Below are 21473 nucleotides of genomic sequence, written 5' to 3' on the forward strand. Positions count from 1 at the left end.
GTGGACTTAGTTCTCTAATACCATCACTTCCATGTAAACCAATAGCGGGGGAAATAGATAGGGGACTGGGTTTCAAAAGGAAAAGATTCCCTACAAAGTGGAAAAGTATTGTGAGATTTGTAATAACAACTTTAATTTCCTTCATAAAGATTCCTAAAATCTCTGGTCAAAGTAAGTTGCGATGTGATGGTCCAAGCCAACTCATTTTGAGGGCTCTAACATTTTAAGAGGTCGTTTGGTAGGAGGTATTAGAAAAAATAATGCAAGCATTAGCTCTACGCATTACTAATACCTTGTTTGGTACCTTTTTTTAAACTTGTGTATAACTAATACTTGTATTAGTTATACATCATACTTGGCATTATCTTATGCATAAGTAATGCATAGAAAACCATGGCATTAGTAATACCAAGGCTTTAATGCATGCATTAACATGGTTAAAGACAAAATTGTCCTTAAAGTCCCTTAAAGCTAGAGAATATGAAGGGCATTTTTGTAAGCAACTATTTTTTTTAAAAATTATGCAATGCTTTATAATTTTAATACACCACACCAAACAATAGATAAGAATTAATATTTGCATAACTAATACTTGCATTACTAATGCATGCATTACTAATAGACATTATTCCACACTATTCTTATACACCCTACCAAACGACCCCTAAGTGTCCAGAGAAGCTAAAAAAGAAAAGGAACTTATATGCATGAGAAATTAGTACCTTTCTCAATACCAAAGCCATTTCTTCCCAAAATGAAACTACTCACAAACCACATTGTACAACACATGCAATGCACATATTTTTATGCAATAACTGAAAATTCCTCCTACAGTACAACTACCCATTTCCTACAGTTAGACAATCAGAACTTCTCCCCATATCCGATCACCCAACCCCGTCTTCCCCCCTCTCCGATCACACTTTTGCCCCATTCCCCACTCGACTGGCTGAATCTGTTGCATTTCTCCTCTCAGAATCTGCAAATTTGACAAAAAAATGTCACAAGGAGACACAATACCTCTTAACTCGACATCCCAACCGGACATTGATGAAATCAAAAACCTCATTTATTCCCATCCTTCTACTGTCCTTCTAGCTCGCCCTCCTTCTCCTCCTCGTACTGCCATCCCTATTTCTTCTTCTCCTTTCATGCCTTCCAATATTCACCCTCCACCTCCCCCTACCGCCAATCAGAAGAGGACACACGTCCCTTCCGTTCCCGCTCCTCCTCCGCTGCCTTCATCAGCTCGACAGTCCAATATAGCCGCTATGGGATTCGGATCTCCGCCAAATACGCTTACGGAGCCTGTTTGGGACAACGTCAAAAAAGATCTCTCCAGAATTATTAGCAATTTCAAGTTGGTGGTTTTCCCTAATTCGTATAGAGAAGATCCGGAGAAAGCGCTTCGGGATTGGGATCTCTAGGGTCCTTTCTTCTTCATTGTCTTCCTTGGTCTCACCTTGTCCTGGTCTGCTTCTGTTAAAAAGGTAACACATCTACATTGCCATTGTTATGAACAATCACTGTTAATCCATTTGGTAATTTTCCCTTACTATATGAAGGCTCCGATTTAAATCCCTAGTTATGCCCAATTTTGCATGTGTTTTGTCTGAGAAGGTACTGATATGTGTAAGCTTTCTAATATACTCCCTATATTTTGATAAAGAAAATAACAATAGGTTCATTTTAATTCGTACTACTTCAGTCCTAGTAGTTGTGATTAGATAATAGGCATGTTTTAGTTCAAGGGATTCATGTACGCTCAAATTAGATCAATAGACTCCTGTACGGGGGAATTAAAAATTAAAGCTTTAAAGATTGCGCGTGCTATGGGAATAAAATACAAAGTGATCTATCCGCAAACGGCTCGATCAACACTTACATAGATCTAAACCATCAGTCACAAAACTTTTCATGCTACCAATCATAAGGGTTTTGGCATTTCTTTCAAAAGCAGGTGCAGAATGAATTATTAGCCCTGTCACAGAGAAGCCAAAAAATAGGATCTCAGCAAAAAAAGAAAAGAAAAATAGATATTCTAGGCATAACATGCTAGTGTGTTATTCGCCTTAAGGTTACTTTTGTTTAATAAGCTGAAGAAATTCATAGGCGGAGTCATTTCTTGCGCATGAGTTGTCTGCACAAGTACACTTCCCATTGATAACCTGAAATGAATATTTGACATATGTTTTATTATCAAACATCAAACTATTAACCACAAATATAGCGATTAACATAACATCCCTACACTGTTTCTCCTCCAAGAAGCCTACATCCATTACCAACTTGGTAGGAGATAGCTGGTAATAGGTGGAATAGTTGAGGTGCATACAAGTTGGCTTGGAAACCACTGTTATTAAAAAATAAAATTGGCGTTAAAGACCTTGATTGACATTTTATGCTCTAGAGGTAAGACACATGTCTCAATAGCGCCAATCAGAAACCAACACCTGTCCCTTCCATTCCCATCCCGCCTCTGCTGCCTTTATCATCAGGACAATTGAATATAGCTGCTATGGGATCTGGATCTCCTCCAATACGCTTACGGAGTCCATCTAGGACATAGTCAAAAGAGATTTATCCACAAATATTAGTGATTTGAAGCTTGTGCTCTTCCCTAATCCATATAGAGAAGATCCAGGGAAAGTGTTTCCGGTTTGGGATCTCTGGAGACCTTTCTACTTCATTGTCTTCCTTGGAGACCTTTCTACTTCATTGTCTTCCTTGGTCTCACTTTGTCCTGGTCCGCCTCCTTAAAGAAGGTAACTCACCTACGTTGCCAATTTTATGAACAATCACTGTTAATCCATTTGGTAGCTTTCCCTTTCTATACGAAGACTCCGATTTAAAATTTAAATCACTAGTTATGTCCAATTTTACATGTGTGTTCTACTAGAAGGTACTCTATTATGTAAATTCTGTAAGTATAGTCACTATATTTTGGTAAAAGAAGCAAATAGGTTCAGGTGAGTTGGTACTACCTCAGCCCTTTTGCATTGTTATTACAAGTTCAATGGGTTTTAGATGAATTTCATTTTCGTGATTTTGTGGGTACGTTCTTGTAGTTTTGAGGTATATAATTTGACCAATTCTAATTTACTATGGCACCAAAGAGCGTACCTATATGCTCAAATTAGAGTCTACAGGAATAAAAAGATAATGCTTTGAAGAGTACAAGTATCAGAAGAACAAAATAAAAGTATAATCTATCCACAAACAGGTCGATCAAAACTTACATAGATCTAAAGCATCAGTCACAAAACTTTTCATACCACCAAACAAAAGGGTTCTGGCAGGTGCAAAAAATTTTCCAATGAAAAGAAGAAATTTGTGATGCCTTTTCTCTTTTTGATGAAGTTGTGATCTTCTGGTGTAATCTTCTATAGAAATTCGTGAGAGTTAATTTTACTAGTCATGTTGAAGATAAACGAAATAAGAAAATTTGTAGGCTTACTCCTACTTAATAAGCTAAAGAAATTTATAGACAGAGTCATTTTCCGGTCATGAGCTGCCTGCACAAGTATGCACAAGCACATTGCCTATAGGCAACTTGAAATGAACCTTTGACATATGTTTGTTTATCAAATATCAAACTGTTAACCACATATTTTTGATGAAGTAAGTGGTATATTAATAACAAAAGCATCCAGCGGATGCAAAATTACAAAATAGGAGAAGTATCAGCTCACAATATAGACAAAAACAATCAGAGGATTATGGAGCTGATAAATTCCAAAAAGAGGTCAGAATTATATATAGGGGTATGGTTACCCAACTAAAAAGGAAAACTAAACATCTAGCCTTAAGTTGACATCTGGCAGTTGAAATACCGTCAAAGCATCTTTGATTCCTCTCAGTCCATAAGCATCACAAAATAGAAGCAGGAACCATAGACCAAATTTTCTTGATGGATTTGTCAACTTCCCAGCAGCTCCAATACACAAAGGTTTCCCTCAAACTACATGGCATAGTCCAATGTAGTCCAAAAAGTGAGAGGAACATAGACCATAGGCCAGTCGCAACTGAACAATGTAGAAATAGGTGATTGATCGATTCAGAGTTGCAGAGACATATGTGACATCTGTTGGCTAATTGGAAATTCCTTCTGATGAGGTTGTCTTGAGTTAGGCAAGCTCCATGTAGAGCAGTCCAACAGAAAGCACTGATCTTTGAAGGGAGATTCATCTTCCATATACGTTTCCACGGGCATCGATCAATCAATACTTTAATAGAGATCAGATTAAAATAACTTTCTTTGACTGAAAAAGAACCTCCCCTCTTGTTGCCCCATTTAAGTTTGTCCATAATCTGAACGTTGACTGAAGCACTTTGGAGACTACCAAGAAGATCCAACAAGTCCTCAATCTCCAAATCATTTAGGTTTCTTCTTAAGTGAGGGCACCATGAGTTCTCCACCCAATTCTGAGCAAATATAGAATCTGGGTTAGACACAAGCGAGAACATTCTTGGATAAACATTTTTTAGTATGGTAGTTCCTATCCATAAGTCCTTCCTGAATAGGATACATTCACCATTGCTTAACTGGAGTGAAGTAGTAAGAGAGAAAAAATCCCATAATGACCTGATGCCTTTCCATAGCCCACAACCATGAGGAGTATTAGCAAAACTAGAGCACCAGTGGCTGTCACAACCATATTTGGCTTGGACTACCAAGAAGAGCCAGCAAGTCCTCAATCTCCAAAGGTTTCTTCTTAAGTGAGGGCACCATGAGTTCTCCACCCAATTCTGAGCAAATGTAGAATCTGGGTTAGACACAAGCGAGAACATTATTGGATAAGCATTTTTCAGTATGGTAGTTCCTATCCATAAGTCCTTCCAGAATAGGATACGTTCACCATTGCTTAACTAGAGTGATGTATTAAGAGAGAAACAATCTCACAATGACCTGATGCTCTTCCATAGCCCACAACCATGAGGAGTATTAGCAAAACTAGAGCACCAGTGGCTGTCGCAACCATATTTGGCTTGGACTACCTCCTCCCAAAAAGCCATTCCTTCTTTATTATACCTCCCGTGCCATTTCATAAGCATACTTTTGTTGTGTAAATCCAAATCCTTGATCCCTAGTCCCCCAAGTGACTTAGAAAGAATTACCTTAGCCCACTTCACATGGTAAAATTTATGTTCTTTACTGTTGCCCTCTTATAGGAATGAACATCTCAGTTTGTCATGCTATTTCTGAACACTAGATGGAAGTTTGAAGAGGGACATAAAGTAAGTAGGTATGCTATCCAAAACACTATTAATAAGGGTTATTCTGCCACATAGGGAGAGATGTTGCTACTGCAAGGAAGCTAATCTCTTCTCAAAATTTTCAATGATTCCATTTACAATAGATTTCTGTCTAGTAGCCAGAGGAAGGCCTAGGTATGTTGTCGGGAAGGACCCTATATTACAACACATAATTTCAGCCAAATCCTCTAAACCAAGAACTACATTAATATGATAAATGATGCTTTTATACATGTTAACATGTAGCCCTGACAGTGCTTCAAAAATCATCAAAGTAAGACTAAGATAATGAACTTGAGTCTTCTTAGCACCACAAAAAATAAGAGTATCATCAACAAACAGCAAATGTGAAACTGAGACTGAATGACCAGATCTATTGCCAACCCCAAAGCCCTCTAACCAGTGCAGTTGTTTGGCCTTGTTTTAGCATGTTATTGAGTCCCTCCATAGCTAGAATAAAGAGGAAGGGGAATAAAGAATCCCCTTGCCTTATTCCTCTCTTGGGAGGATAAAAAACAATCGGGCTTCTATTTACCAAAACAGAATATTTGACAGTGGAGAAGCAATATTCAATCCACTTGATCCATTTAGCACCAAATCCCATCCGATTTAGAATGGAGATGATATATTTCCAGTTGATTTTGTCAAATACCTTCTCTATATCAAGATTGAATATCAACCCAAGTTCACCACTTTTTAGCCTCCAATCTAAGGCTTCACTAGAAATAAGAGCAACATTTGTTATTTGTCTACCTTTGATGAAAGCATTCTGATAGTCGGAGACCAGCTTCCCAATAACCTTTTTTAGTCTTTTAGTAAGTACCTTGGCCACTATCTTGTACATACTGCCAGTGAGACTGATAGGCCTGAAATCCTTAAGTTTGAGAGCTCCTTTCTTTTAAGGAATGAGGGCAATGAAAGAAGCTCTAAAGGATTTTACCATATGACAATTACTGTGAAAATGGTTGAAGGTTCCCATGATCTCCTGTTTGATAGTTTCCCAACATTTTTTATAAACTACCATTGTAAAACCATCTGGACCGGGACTTTTATTAGGGGAAGAAGACTTTATGGCATTCAAAACTTCTTCCTCATCAAAAGCAGCTTCTAATACCTCCATCGCCTCATTATTTAGATAGCCCAAGCCTTCGAAAGTAACGTTTGGTCTCCAATCTTCATTCTCGGAGTAAATGTCCTGATAGAACTCCAAAATCACACTTTTAATTTGCTCCTTATCTTCAATAATATCTTCTCCCACCTGGATTCTATCAATACAATTATATCTCCTATTGGAATCGGCTAACTTTTGGAAATATTTAGTGTTTTTATCCCCCTCCTTATACTACAAGCATCTTGACTTGTCTCCATAATGTCTCTTCAGATCTGGCTAGCTGCTGCAATTCCAACTTTAACTGCAAAATTTCATTGGATTCAGCTTGAGTCTTCAGTCTTTTTTCTATAGCATGCTCCATTAGTAATAGTTCTCCAAGTGCTATGTTAGTTCTAGTACTAACTCTACCAAATACTTCCTTGTTCCAGATTACTAGATCTTTCTTGAGTAGATTCAACTTTTGAGCAAGAATAAAGTCGGAGGATCCATTCACCAAATAACCTTGCCACCATTGTTTGATCATAGCACCAAACCCTTCCTGTTGCAGCCACATGTTCTCAAATTTGAAGTAAGAAGGTTCATTAGTCCCGGCCCCCCACACTAATGCAATAGGTCTGTGGTCTGAAACCACTTTGGGAAGAGCTTGCTATTGAACAGAGCCAAAAAAATCATTCCATTATGAAGAAATCAAGAACTTATCGATTCTTGAGGTTTGCAAGGAATTTTCACCTCTAGCCCGTGTGTAATAAGCCCCTTGGAGTGGAAGGTCTACCAAGCCCATGCCTTGAATAAATTCAGAGAACATCCTCATAGCCCTTGATCTTCGAATGCAGTTAAATCATTCATTCTCAAAATGACATTCATTGAAATCCTCCCAATCACTCAACTTTCATTCCACAATCCTCTCACAGCAGCCAATTCATCCTAAATTTCAATCCTTTCCCAATTAGAGTGAGGATCGTAAACACTAGTAAAGCAAAATCTGAAATCAACACGACCCCCCTGTAGCATAGAAGAGATAGAGAATTGACCATGCTTATACTCGATGCAATTGCAATGTCTTTTATCCCACAAGATGATAACACCTCCTATGTTGCCTATAGCTTTCAATGCAGTTCAGCCGACCCATCTTGACCCCCAGATCTGTCTAACAATATCCACTGGACAATTATCTGTCTTGGTTTCTTGTAAGCAAAGAATGTCTGGACTTCACCTCTTAACTAGTGACTCTATTGTGTCTCTTTTGCTCATGTCATTGAGCCCCCTAATATTCCAGCTGATGATTTTAGCCTTCATTCGGAAAAGGCTTTGTGGTACCTGCCCCTAACTGAACCTTTACCATTTTTATATGTAATTGAACACTCCAGCTTCTTTGTTTCTTTTTCCCCTTTGTTCTTTAATCTCTTCTCTATGGTCCCATTCAGCCCTTGCATGATCTTCTGAAGTTGCCTCTTTTGCTCCATTCGAAGGATCATATCAAATATTTCATGCTGAAAACCAGATGAATTAATTACAAAAGCCTTGCATGCATTAGTCATCGCTACCTTGGTCCAGTGGGAGGTTTCGATAATCATTGTTGTGCTGATAGTTAATTGCCCTAATGCTTCATGCCATGGTAGGGACATAGTTTCGCTGCCAAAAAGAGAAGAGATATCAGGATCTTGGAGTCTTACCATGGAGAAGTTGGGGAAATTCGATGGTAGAGAGAGGAGTGAAAGGTTTGGACTTGGATCAGCTTCATCATCAACATCTTCTTCTCTATCATCGAAGTCACCGTACCCAAAATTAGAGGTAGAAGCAGTGGCCATCTGATTTGAGGGGGTAAGGTTGGGCTCCCTTTGCAAAATCATAGGTGGCCTTCAAGAATTAAAGAGTGATTGGGCTGACCCAAAAGATTTAGCTCTCCATTTCATTATTTCTTTCCCTTTTGAAATAACCTTGGCCCTCTTACCTTGCTTATAGTTATTGTAGTATTTATGGTCCATCACGAGAGGGTTAGTAAATTTAGCTGACTTGTTGACATTTGAGTAGGCCAACTTTTTTGTTAGACCGGGCCTAGATTGAGATACAAATTTTAAAATAGCAGGTGTGGGCCTCGATGCATCCATCTCCTTAGACCAAAGGTCTTTGGACCTTTGGTCAATAGAAAGTGATTGAGAGCTAGTTCCGGCAGCAGCGATACTGCAGTGGCCATCTAGAATAATGGAGATAACAAAGACCAAATCTTCCACAACCAGGTCAATTTTACTTGGAGGATCTTGGACTTAGTCCTTGATACAAATACAAGCCCACATGAGGTTGTTTCCATTCTTGGTGTCTACATCTATATCTATGTAACCACCACAACAATTGCCGGTGAACTTTAATATTTTTTCAGACCACCCATGCAATGGAATCCCAAAAGCCCTTACCCATTTTTGACAGAGAATATTCTCAAAGATTTTTGTACCCATGGTCGGAGACCTCCAGTCGAGGGAGAGTCTTCTCCTGTTCCAGAACCAATCGCTAAACTTGACCCTTTCAGCTTCCTGCCTCGAGGGAAGCTCGAAAAGGAAGAGATTGTGAGTTAGAGGCTTAACTCGCATACCAACCATTACTTTCCATCGACTAGAGAACCATGTCTGAAGCACTTCAGGTTGAGGATCAGAACAAAAGGAGTCATTGAAAGCTCCGACTAGGCAGCTGGATAAAATCTTCCTGTTTCCATCTTCTGGGTTGGTGTGAGATTCAAAACCACGCCATTTTTGCAGGCTTGCTGCTTGAAAATAAGATAGGTCCAGCGAGGTAAATTTCTGATGAGAAGTGTTGGGGTTCCCCTTAAATCTTAGGATCTTGTCTACCACGTCACTCCAGCCCAGGTTGTAATCCTTCTCCGGGATTATAATTGTCGATTTCCTTTCGCCAATCCATTTTTCAACTCGAATGAAACGACCATATATGTTGTAATTTTGATATTCTCTGTGAACAAAATTTTGTTGCTGGAAACATCACCTGAACCCCTGGAAGCTTGCTTGAAGTTATCACATACCCATCTCAGATTGTCCTCATCAATTTTAATATTTTCTAATAAAACGGGCACTCCTTTCTATGAAAAGGAACCACCTAAGATGACCACACATTTTTATCAAAATAACATAACTTCCCTACATTATTTCACCTCTGAGAAGCTTGTCTCCATTACCAACTTGGTGGGAGATAGCAGGTACACGCTGGAATAGTCGAGGTGCGCACTAGGTGAGTTTGAAACCATCATTATGAAAGTAACGGTGCTAAAGACATAGATTAACATTTTCAGCTCTAGAGGTAAAAGACATGTCTCAATCGCTTTGTGTCTCCTCAGTGTTCAAAATAGCGACCGCTTCCTCGCTTTAAGTGAGAAGAGAAGCATAGCGCCAGGTAGGTCGTTACCCTAACTAAAAGCGGCTTAGGTGGTAAAAAGTGACCGCTTCTGCCAAAAAAGCGAGAAGCGGTGAAGCGGTAGGAAGCGGAAGAAGTGAGCGCTTCTGGAAATAAAAGCCCAAACGAATCCTTTTCAATTAAAAGACCCAAATCGAGTGAGTCTTCTATTTTAGTCATTCTTCATCAGCAACCTAGGGTGATAAACCAACGATTTGTTCCTCAAAAAACCAGCGATTTCTTCCTCACATGAAGCAATGATTTGTTCAAGCAAACTAGGGTTCTTCTTCTTCAATATTACAACAAGTCAACAACAACTTTCAAGTTTCAACAGGTATGTTTTTACTTTCATTCTTCTTTTTCTTTCTAAACATCCAAAAAGCGCCGAAATGCTGGCGAATTTTCTTTCAGAAAAATTCTGCCCCGTTTCTGCCCAAATTCTGCCCAATTTCTGCCAAATTATATATTTTTTTATTCTTAGTTCTTATGGTCTTTCTTATGTGTTATGTAGTTGATATTTTAATGGCGCCAAAAGAAGATAGGAAAGACTCGTCTTGGGCTTACTCGGGAAGAGTTAGCGAGACCAACAAGATGGACATTAGATGTCTTTTATGTGATAAGATTACAAATGGAGGAATCTATCGTCAAAAAGCGCATCTAATCGGTGGTGATCCCAATGTTGCATCTTGTCCTAAAGTTCCGGGGCATGTGAAGAAAGAATTGAAAGCATACCTTTAAAAAAGAAAGAGTTAAAGACTCAAATGATGCATGAACAAGAACTTTATAATTTTGATGATGAAACAGAAGAAGGTGACGATGCTTCGTCGCTTCCACCAAAATCACAAAAACGGGGAAGGATGCTTTCACCAATGTCTTCTAGTTGTGGATCTACTGGCAAGACCAAAGGTCCTATGGATTGTTACTTCCGGCAAAAATCTGGAGATAAGGGATGAAAAAGTGGTAATCCTCAAGTTGATGCCAAAGAGATTTTGAAGCAATATTCAATCCATTTGATCCATTTAGCACCAAATCCCATATGATTTAGAATGGAGATGATATATTTCAAGTTGATTTTGTCAAATGCCTTCTCTATATCAAGCTTGAATATCAACCCAAGTTCACCACTTTTTAGCCTCCAATCTAAGGCATCATTAGAAATAAGAGCAACATCTATTATTTGTCTACCTTTGATGAAAGCATTCTGATAGTCGGAGACCAGCTTCCTAATAAACTTTTTTAGTCTTTTAGTAAGTACCTTGGCCACTATCTTGTACATACTGCCAGTGAGACTGATAGGTCTGAAATCCTTAAGTTTGAGAGCTCCTTTCTTGTAAGGAATGAGGGCAATGAAAGAAGCACTAAAGGATTTTACCATATGACAATTACTGTGAAAATGGTTGAAGGTTCCCATGATCTCCTGTTTGATAGTTTCCCAACAATTTTGATAAAATACCATTGTAAAACCATCTGGACCGGGACTTTTATTAGGGGAAGAAGACTTGATGGCATTCAAAACTTCTTCCTCATCAAAAGCAGCTTCTAATACCTCCATCGCCTCATTATTTAGATAGCCCAAGCCTTCGAAAGTAGCGTTTGGTCTCCAATCTTCATTCTCGGAGTAAATGTCCTGCTAGAACTCCAAAATCACACTTTTAATTTGCTCCTTGTCTTCAATAATATCTTCTCCCACCTGGATTCTGTCAATACAATTATATCTCCTGTTGGAATCGGCTAACTTTTGGAAATATTTAGTGTTTTTATCCCCCTCGTAATACCACAAGCATCTTGACTTGTCTCCATAATGTCTCTTAAGATCTGGCTAGTTGCTGCAATTCCAACTTTAACTGCAAAATTTCATTGGATTCAGCTTGAGTCTTCAGTCTTTTTTCTGTAGCATGCTCCATTAGTAATAGTTCTCCAAGTGCTATGTTAGTTCTAGTACTAACTCTACCAAATACTTCCTTGTTCCAGATTACTAGATCTTTCTTGAGTAGCTTCAACTTTTGAGCAAGAATAAAGTCAGAGGATCCATTCACCAAATAACCTTGCCACCATTGTTTGATCATAGCACCAAACCCTTCCTGCTGCAGCCACATGTTCTCAAATTTGAAGTAAGAAGGTTCATTAGTCCAGGCCCCCCACACTAATGCAATAGGTCTGTGGTATGAAACCACTTTGGGAAGAGCTTGCTATTGAACAAAGCCAAAAAAATCATTCCATTATGAAGAAATCAAGAACTTATCGATTCTTGAGGTTTGCAAGGAATTTTCACCTCTAGCATATGTGTAATAAGCCCCTTGGAGTGGAAGGTCTACCAAGCCCATGCCTTGAATAAATTCAGAGAACATCCTCATAGCCCTTGATCTTCGAGTGCAGTTAAATCATTCATTCTCAAAATGACATTCATTGAAATCCTCCCAATCACTCAACTTTCATTCCACAATCCTCTTACAGCAGCCAATTCATCCTAAATTTCAATCTTTTCCCAATTAGAGTGAGGATCGTAAACACTAGTAAAGCAAAATCTGAAATCAACACGAACCCCCTATAGCATAGAAGAGATAGAGAATTGACCATGCTTATACTCGATGCAATTGCAATGCCTTTTATCCCACAAGATGATAACACCTCCTATGTTACCTATAGCTTTCAATGCAGTTCAACCGACCCATCTTGACCCCCAAATCTGTCTAACAATATCCACTGGACAATTATCTGTCTTGGTTTCTTGTAAGCAAAGAATTTCTGGACTTCACCTCTTAACAAGTGACTTTATTGTGTCTCTTTTGCTCATGTCATTGAGCCCCCTAATATTCTAGCTGATGATTTTAGCCTTCATTCGGAAAAGGCTTTGTGGTACCTGCCCCTAACTGAACCTTTACCATTTTTATATGTAATTGAACACTCCAACTTCTATGTTTCTTTTTCCCCTTTGTTCTTTAATCTCTTCTCTATGGTCCCCTTCAGCCCTTGCATGAGCTTCTGAAGTTGCCTCTTTTGCTCCATTCGAAGGATCATATCAAAGATTTCATGCTCAAAACCAGATGAATTAATTACAAAAGCCTTGCATGCATTAGTCATCGCTACCTTGGTCCAGTGGGAGGTTTCGATAATCATTGTTGTGCTGATAGTTGATTGCCCTAACGCTTCATGCCATGGTAGGGACATAGTTTCGCTGCCAAAAAGAGAAGAGATATCAGGATCTTGGAGTCTTACCATGGAGAAGTTGGGGAAATTCGATGGTAGAGAGAGGAGTGAAAGTTTTTGACTTGGATCAGCTTCATCATCAGCATCTTCTTCTCTATCATCGGAGTCACCGTACCCAAAATTAGAGATAGAAGCAGTGGCCATCTGATTTGAGGGGGTAAGGTTGGGCTCCCTTTGCAAAATCATAGGTGGGCTTCAAGAATTAAAGAGTGATTGGGCTGACCCAAAAGATTTAGCTCTCCATTTCAGTATTTCTTTCCCTTTTGAAATAACCTTGGCCCTCTTACCTTGCTTATAGTTATTGTAGTATTTATCGTCCATCACGAGAGGGTTAGTAAAGTTAGCTGACTTGTTGACCTTTGAGTTGGCCAACTTTTTTGTTAGACCGGGCCTAGATTGAGATACAAATTTTAAAATAGCAGGTGTGGGCCTCGATGCAGCCATCTCCTTAGACCAAAGGTCTTTGGACCTTTGGTCAATAGAAAGTGATTGAGAGTTAGTTCCGACAGCAGCGATACTGCAGTGGCCATCTGGAATAATGGAGATAACAAAGACCAAATCTTCCACAACCAAGTCAATTTTACTTGGAGGATCTTGGTCTTAGTCCTTGATACAAATACAAGCCCACATGAGGTTGTTTCCATTCTTGGTGTCTACATCTATATCTATGTAACCACCACAACAATTGCCGGTGAACTTTAATATTTTTTCAGACCACCCATGCAATGGAATCCCAAAAGCCCTTACCCATTTTTGACCGAGAATATTCTCAAAGATTTTTGTACCCATGGTCAGAGACCTCAAGTCGAGGGAGAGTCTTCTCCTGTCCCAGAACCAATCGCCGAACTTGACCCTTTCAGCCTCATACCTCGAGGGAAGCTCGAAAAGGAAGAGATTGTGAGTTAGAGGCTTAACTCGCATACCAACCATCACTTTCCATCGACTAGAGAACCATGTCTGAAGCACTTCAGGTTGAGGATCAGAACAAAAGGAGTCATTGAAAGCTCCGACTAGGCAGCTAGATAAAATCTTCCTGTTTCCGTCTTTTGGGTTGGTCTGAGATTCAAAACCACGCCATTTTTGCACGCTTGCTGCTTGAAAATAAGATAGGTCCAACGAGGTAAATTTCTGATGAGAAGTGTTGGGGTTTCCCATAAATCTTAGGATCTTGTCTGCCACGTCACTCCAGCCCAGGTTGTAATCCTTCTTCGGTATTATAATTGTCGATTTCCTTTCGCCAATCCATTTTTCAACTCGAATGAAACGACCATATATGTTGTAATTTTGATATTCTCTGTGAACAAGATTCTGTTGCTGGAAACATCACCTGAACCCCTGGAAGCTTGCTTGAAGTTATCACATACCCATCTCAGATTGTCCTCATCAATTTTAATTTTTTCTAATAAAACGGGCACTCCTTTCTATGAAAAGGAACCACCTAAGATGACCACACATTTTTATCAAAATAACATAACTTCCCTACATTGTTTCTCCTATGAGAAGCTTTTCTCCATCACCAACTTGGTGGGAGACAGCAGGTACACGCTGGAATAGTCGAGGTGCGCACTAGGTGAGTTTGAAACCATCATTATGAAAATAATGGTGTTAAAGACAGATTAACATTTTCAGCTCTAGAGGTAAAAGACATGTCTCAATCGCTTTGCGTCTCGTCAGTGTTCAAAATAGCGACCGCTTCCTTGCTTTATGTGAGAAGAGAAGTAGAGCGCCGAGTAGGTCGTTACCCTAACTAAAAGTGGCTTAGGTGGTAAAAAGTGACCGCTTCTGCCAAAAAAGCGAGAAGCGGTGAAGCGGTAGGAAGCGGAAGAAGCGAGCGCTTCTGGATATAAAAGCCCAAACGAATCCTTTTCAATTAAAAGACCCAAATCGAGTGAGTCTTCTATTTTAGTCATTCTTCAGCAGCAACCTAGGGTGATAAACCAACGATTTCTTCCTCAAAAAAACCAGCGATTTCTTCCTCACATGAAGCAACGATTTGTTCAAGCAAACTAGGGTTCTTCTTCTTCAATATTACAACAAGTCAACAACAACTTTCAAGTTTCAACAGGTATGTTTTTACTTTCATTCTTCTTCTTCTTTCTAAAAATCCAAAAAGAGCCGAAATGCTGGATATTTTTTTTCAGAAAAATTCTGCCCCGTTTCTGCCCAAATTCTGCCCAATTTCTGCCAAATTATATAATTTTTTATTCTTAGTTCTTATGGTCTTTCTTATGTGTTATGTAGTTGATATTTTAATGGCGCCAAAAGAAGATAGGAAAGACCCATCTTGGGCTTACTCGGGAATATTTAGCGAGGCCAACAAGATAGCCATTAGATGTCTTTTTTGTGATAAGATTACAAATGGAGGAATCTATCGTCAAAAAGCGCATCTAATCGGTGGTGATCCAAATATTTCATCTTGTCCTAAAGTCCTGGGGCATGTGAAGGAAGAATTGAAAGCATACCTTTAAAAAAACAAAGAGTTAAAGACTCAAATGATGCATGAACAAGAACTTTATAATTTTGATGATGATGATGATGAAACAGAAGAAGGTGACGATGCTTCGTCGCTTCCACCAAAATCACAAAAACGGGGAAGGATGCTTTCACCAATGTCTTCTAGTTGTGGATCTACTGGCAAGACCAAAGGTCCTATGGATTTTTACTTCCTCCAAAAATCTGGAGATAAGGGATGAAAAAGTGGTAATCCTCAAGTTGATGCCAAAACGAATTTGAGGGACAGTGCAGTTACCTTTTTTGCGTGGTGGATGTATGATGCAGGTCTTCTCTTTAATTATGGTAATTATACTGACACTTTTGTTGCTTTTACTGAGGCCGTAGGCCAATATGGCCCAGGAATGAAGTCTTCAACTTATTATGAAGTTAGTGGGCCATATCTAAAAAAGGAGGTGGCAGAGGTGAACAATATCGTGGAGGAGCACAAAGTAGAGTGGAACAAGTTTGGTTGTTCCATTATGATGGATAAGTGGACAACGAGAAATGGAAAAATGATCATCAATATCTTGGTGAATTCTCCTAAGGGAAGCCTGTTTCTTGAGTCCGTTGATGCAAGCGACTCTTCGCTGATTCAATCAAAATGTACTCCTTGTTCAAGAGTACAATAGACTCTATTGGAGCAGAAAATGTTGTTCAAGTTATCACGGACAACGCCAGTGAAAATGTTAAAGCTGGTGATATGATGTCTGCTTGCTACCCGCATATCTATTGGACTCCGTGTGCAGCACATTCTGTTAATTTGATCTTCGGTGATATTTTGAAGGAAAGACACTTCAGTACTGTCTTTAATCAGGCAATTAGAGTGCATTCCTATATTATTCAAAGGCCTTTGTTATTGAACATGATGAAGAGATTCACTAAACAAAGAAGCTTGGTGAAACATGCAAAGACAAGATTTGCTACTGCCTTCTTAACTTTGGCTAGGATGTATGAGCAAAAAAGCAATTTGAAGAAGTTGTTTGTTTCAGATGAGTACACTAGCAGTGCCTATGGAAGGGAAACTCGAGGGAGAGAATCTACAGATATTATACTTTCTCCTTCATTCTGGAACAACGTGGTTCATGCATTGAAGATTGGTGGTACTTTAGTTAAAGTGCTTCATTTGGTGGATGGGGAGCAAAGGCCACCAATGGTCTACTTGTACGAAGCAATTGATAGGGCAAAGGAGGCTATTCACGCCTCTTTTAGTGATCAAAGAAAATACAAAAGAGTCTTTGAGATCATAGATAAAAGGTGGGATAGTAAGCTTCATAACCCCTTGCATGCAGCTGGACTTGTTTTGAACCCGGAACTATTTTATGACAATGAAGAGAGGATTCTAGGAGATGAATCTTTGTGGAATGGATACTATAAATGCATTGAGAATTTGATACCTGAAGAATCCGTGCAAGATAAAATCACAGAGCAATTTAGTATTTATAGGAATGCTGAAAGCCTTTTTGGAAAAAGCATGGCCATTAGACAAAGAAAGACGAAGTCACCAGGTGAGCGAGTGCTTACATATTGTTTTATAGTTAATAAGTTATTTCTTTATTAATATTATGTTTTGAAAATTTGTTCTACTTCTACAGTTGAATGGTGGAAGCAATTTGGTCATTCCACTCCATATTTACAAAAGTTTTCCATCAAGGTTCTAAGTCTAACATGTAGCTCATCCGGGTGTGAGAGAAATTGGAGCGTGTTTGAGCATGTAAGAACTAATAAGAAAGATTTAGTATTTTGAGATAATTAAATTATATCTCAATTGTCCTAATCTTACTAATTACTTATTATTTGCAGATTCATACCAAAAAGAGGAACAAACTAACCTTGAAGCGTCTCAATGATCTAGTCTTCATTAAGTACAATAGAACATTGAGGCATCGTTACAACGCTCGCAATGTAATTGATCCAATTAGTTTGGACAACATCGATGATGCTAATGAATGGCTAACTGGAGTCCCGGAAGATCATGCAGATGAAGAAGTATTTGAGGATACTTCTGATATCACTTGGGATGATGTTGCAGAGGCGCGTGGAATTGGGGAGAGGATTTATGGTTTGAGGGGGAGTATCTCAACTTCAAGTTCACAGAGGAAGGGAAAACAGGCAGCTACTTTGTCCCTAGTTGATGAAGAAGATAAAGTTGAAGAAGATGATGAGCAATATAATAATGATAGTGGAATACAAGAATTTGACAATCTTGTAGAAGAATAGGATGCTCATTTGGTGCTTTAATTGATGCTACTCTTGACAATCTTGTAGAAGAATAGGATGCTCATTTTGTGCTTTAATTGGTGATACTCTTTAGTTTTTTAATTCAAGTATTGAACATTTGCTTACAATTGCATGTGTTGTCTATGCCGTATTTATTTTAATTTTTTTTTAAAAAAATTCCGCTTCACTTCAAAAAAGCGGGCGCTTCGCTTCTCGCTTCTCGCTTTTTGTGAAATGGGGGATGTCTCTTTTCCTTGCTTCACTCTATTTTTAACACTGTGTCTCCTTGATTCTTTTGAATTTTAAAAATTTCTGATCGATGAACCACAAATTTGGAAAAAAAGGAACAAAGAGAAAGTGACATATCTGAGAGAGAGAGAGAGAGAGTATGTGTGTCAAAGATAGGAGCAAGGGCTGGAGAGAGGGAGAAAGAGACATGGTGTGCTTGGATAGATATGATGTTATGTGTGTGGTATGGAGTGTTCATTCCTTTCATCTAAGATCTAGAGATTTTTTGGCTTTAGCACAGTTACATGAAGTTACATATGATGTGCGGGACTACTGGGTTGGTGGTATTTTATGGAAAATATTTGACTTAAGTTGGACATATTATAGCTCAAGATTGCTATAAAAGATGTTAATACTAGAGAGAAACTTTGTTAATCACCCGTATCAAAATTAAAAAACAAAAGCTAAGGAAGATTAAAGAAACTAGGTTATGCATCTAGTGTGCCATCTCTTCAATTTAAGTCTATAGTAGAGTTCCTTTTAAAATTTAGTCTCCCTTCCTTCTAACTATTTCAAACAAGAGCATGCACAATCACAAATAAGCTGACAGTTTCTCTGTTTTTCATCTAAGTTGCTCCGACACGGCAATTTAGGTATCGCATCTGTGTCGACACGACACTAGTAATGGGTGTGGGTATGGGATCTGTACTGGATCTGGTCAAATAATTTTGGGTACTTTGACTGCGATAGACGGAAAAATTCGAGACGAGATACAATTTGATTTTCGAAATCAGAACCAAAACTAGGATAAATCTGAAGAAAATAGCATGTCGTATCTACGAAATCAATCTTTACTTATCTACAACTTGAGAATAAAAATTAAATCCATACTTTACAACCTATACGTAAGTATTCCACAATCTTAATTTTCCATATTCCGTACTAGGATCCATATCCCTGAATCTTAAAATTTTAATCTCGAAGGATTCGACCTCTAGATCCACACATGTGTGGGATACCAGCACCCATGTCTGAGCAACTTAGGTTTAGGTGCCACACCTATGTTGGCACGACACCAGTACGAGTGTGGGTATGAGATCCATACCTGATTTGTTTAAAAAATTCTAGACACTTTGACCACGATGGATGGAAAAATTCGAGATGAGATATAATTTGATTCCCAAAATCAAAACCAAAATTAGGATTAATTTGAAGAAAATAGCGTGCCTTAGCTAAGAAATCAATCATTTCTTTATCTACAACTTGAGAATAAAACAATTCTATATTTTACAAGTAATACGCAAGTATTCCGCATAACTAATCATAATTTAGATATACTTTTATATATATATTTTCTTTTTCAAATTACTTTTAGCTGGTTCCCTGCACTTGTATCCGTAGTAGGATACGTATTCCCGAATCTTAATATATACATCTCGAATGATTCGACCTCTAGATCCGCACCCGTATTCGAGCAACTTAGCTTTTTATACCGTATTGGAATGAAATGGGCCTAAATGAATTGGAATGGACACAACAGATTCATTTAGCCAACACAACTAGTCTGGGATTGAGGTAATGTTGTTTTATGCAAGGCCGACCACTTCATTTGTTGTTGTTTGCTCATATCTCTCTTGTTCCAAATTTTTTTCTTCTATCTCCGCCTCTTTAACTAGTTTTCTTTGTAATTGGCTCTCAATTTCTCCCTGAATCTCGACTTTTCTTGCTGGTTCATCCCACAAGTCCAAACAAAAGAAAACTCATTGGAATTACCGAAGTTTCATCTTTTTACTATCAGTGTTGTCAAAGGCGAAAAGCTTTAGGTTCATCGGGCTTTAAGCGCAAAGCGCCAATTTAAGTGTGGACTTTAGTTATAAAAGGCGCAGTAAAAATATACGTGTAATTCAAGAGAAAAGTAATAAACTCATTCATATTGTTTTTCTTAACAGCCAATCCACTTATTTGCAATTATAATCTATTATTTCTCCATTTAAGATAAAATTCATGGGCAACAAGGGCACATCTTGGTGTCTTTCCTGCATTGATGCACAACTTAAGTGAGGCGAAGTGTCCTCCCTGAGATTTTCTGAGCTTCATGGCTTACGCACTTTAAATGAGCCTTTGGCAACACTATTTACTATCTAGCTGTCTATTGGCTATTACAGTTTTTGCTATAATCATGTTGATGGTTCTAGGTAGAAGGATGGTTATCCCTATCTTCTTTTAAGTATACCGTTCTTTGTTGATGTTCTAAGCTAGTCATCCTCTTTACATTCTGATGTATTCTTGTAGGCACGTCCTATAAACGTGATCGGGTATCTTAAACATAGTTGGCTTGGTTAAAAAATGACTACAAAAGCAGCATGAATGGGTGCAAATAGTTCTGTTTAGTTTGTGCACCAAATTCCAACTTGCCTAGAGTCCCTATTCTCTTTGGCTATGCCTCTTCTTCGCCTCGTGGTTTAAGATATCCACTTTGGTTGAGGTATCAATATCATTTCCATAGAACAAAATCTCTATGCTCCACATGCAACAAAGAACTTTAGACTAAGTTGCTCGAATACGGGTGTGGGTATCCGACACGAGTGTGGATCTAAAGGTCGGATCCTTTAAGATGTAAATTCTAAGATTTGGGAATACAAATCCTAGTACAGATACGGGCGTGGGGATCCGGCTAAAATTAATTCAAAAAAATAAAAATATAAAAATATCTCTAAATTATGAGAAATTTTGTGGAATACTTACATATAGCTTGTAAAGTATGGAATTTTTTATATTCACAAGTTGTAATAAGTAAATGATTGATTTCCTAGATGTGTTATTCTTCAAATTTACGCTAGTTTTGGTTTTGATTTCGGGAATCAAATTGTAACTCGTCTCGAACGTTTTTGTCCGTCGTGGTCAAAATACCTAAAATTGTTTGACCAGATCCGTTATGGATCCCACGCCCATACTAGTGTCATGTTGACACGGGTGCGGCACCTAAACTGCCATGTCAGAGTAACTTAGCTTTAGAGGACCATCTCATATGTGCCATTTTGTAGGAAATGAGGAAATCAATAACATAGTGATAGATACAAATATCTTGTGGAAAGAACCAAATAAGAGATATTCTGGCAACAAAGATATATATATATATGTGTGTGTTAGATAAGTACATAATGTAGTCTTGTCCCACATTGGAATATAAGTAGTATGTCCTTGTATATTATAGCTATAAATAAGGACCTCTTGTATTGTATTGAACACACAATATCAATATATCATATTTTCTCCCGTGCCTTCTCACAGTGTATCAGAGCTATTGTGAGAGATTTATAGATGTGCATAAATTCCAACGATTCTGGGAAGTGAAATCAGTCACCGGTACCCTTTTTTCCGGCGATTTTTCAAAGTTGTTTTGCGTCTCCTTGTCTCGGTCAGTGTTGTGCAAAATCCAACACTACCACAAGAATAGTCAGTGTCCAGTGACCAAACCCCAGTGAAAATCTCTGGCGGTACTGTAGCTGTCAGAAGAAACTTTTTCGGCGTAGTTCTGATGTCGCGTGGGCCACCTTGCGGCCAT

The 21473-nt window shown here is 38.5% G+C and overlaps 1 pseudogene; it reads left to right on the forward strand.

Annotated features, from left to right (window-relative positions):
- The first annotated feature begins 995 nt into the window (after window positions 1–995).
- Window positions 996–21473, forward strand: part of LOC104229511 (protein YIP4b-like) — a 54146-nt pseudogene continuing 33668 nt past the window's right edge.

Source organism: Nicotiana sylvestris, chromosome 11 (assembly GCF_000393655.2).
Source record: "Nicotiana sylvestris chromosome 11, ASM39365v2, whole genome shotgun sequence".
Taxonomy (NCBI): domain Eukaryota; kingdom Viridiplantae; phylum Streptophyta; class Magnoliopsida; order Solanales; family Solanaceae; genus Nicotiana; species Nicotiana sylvestris.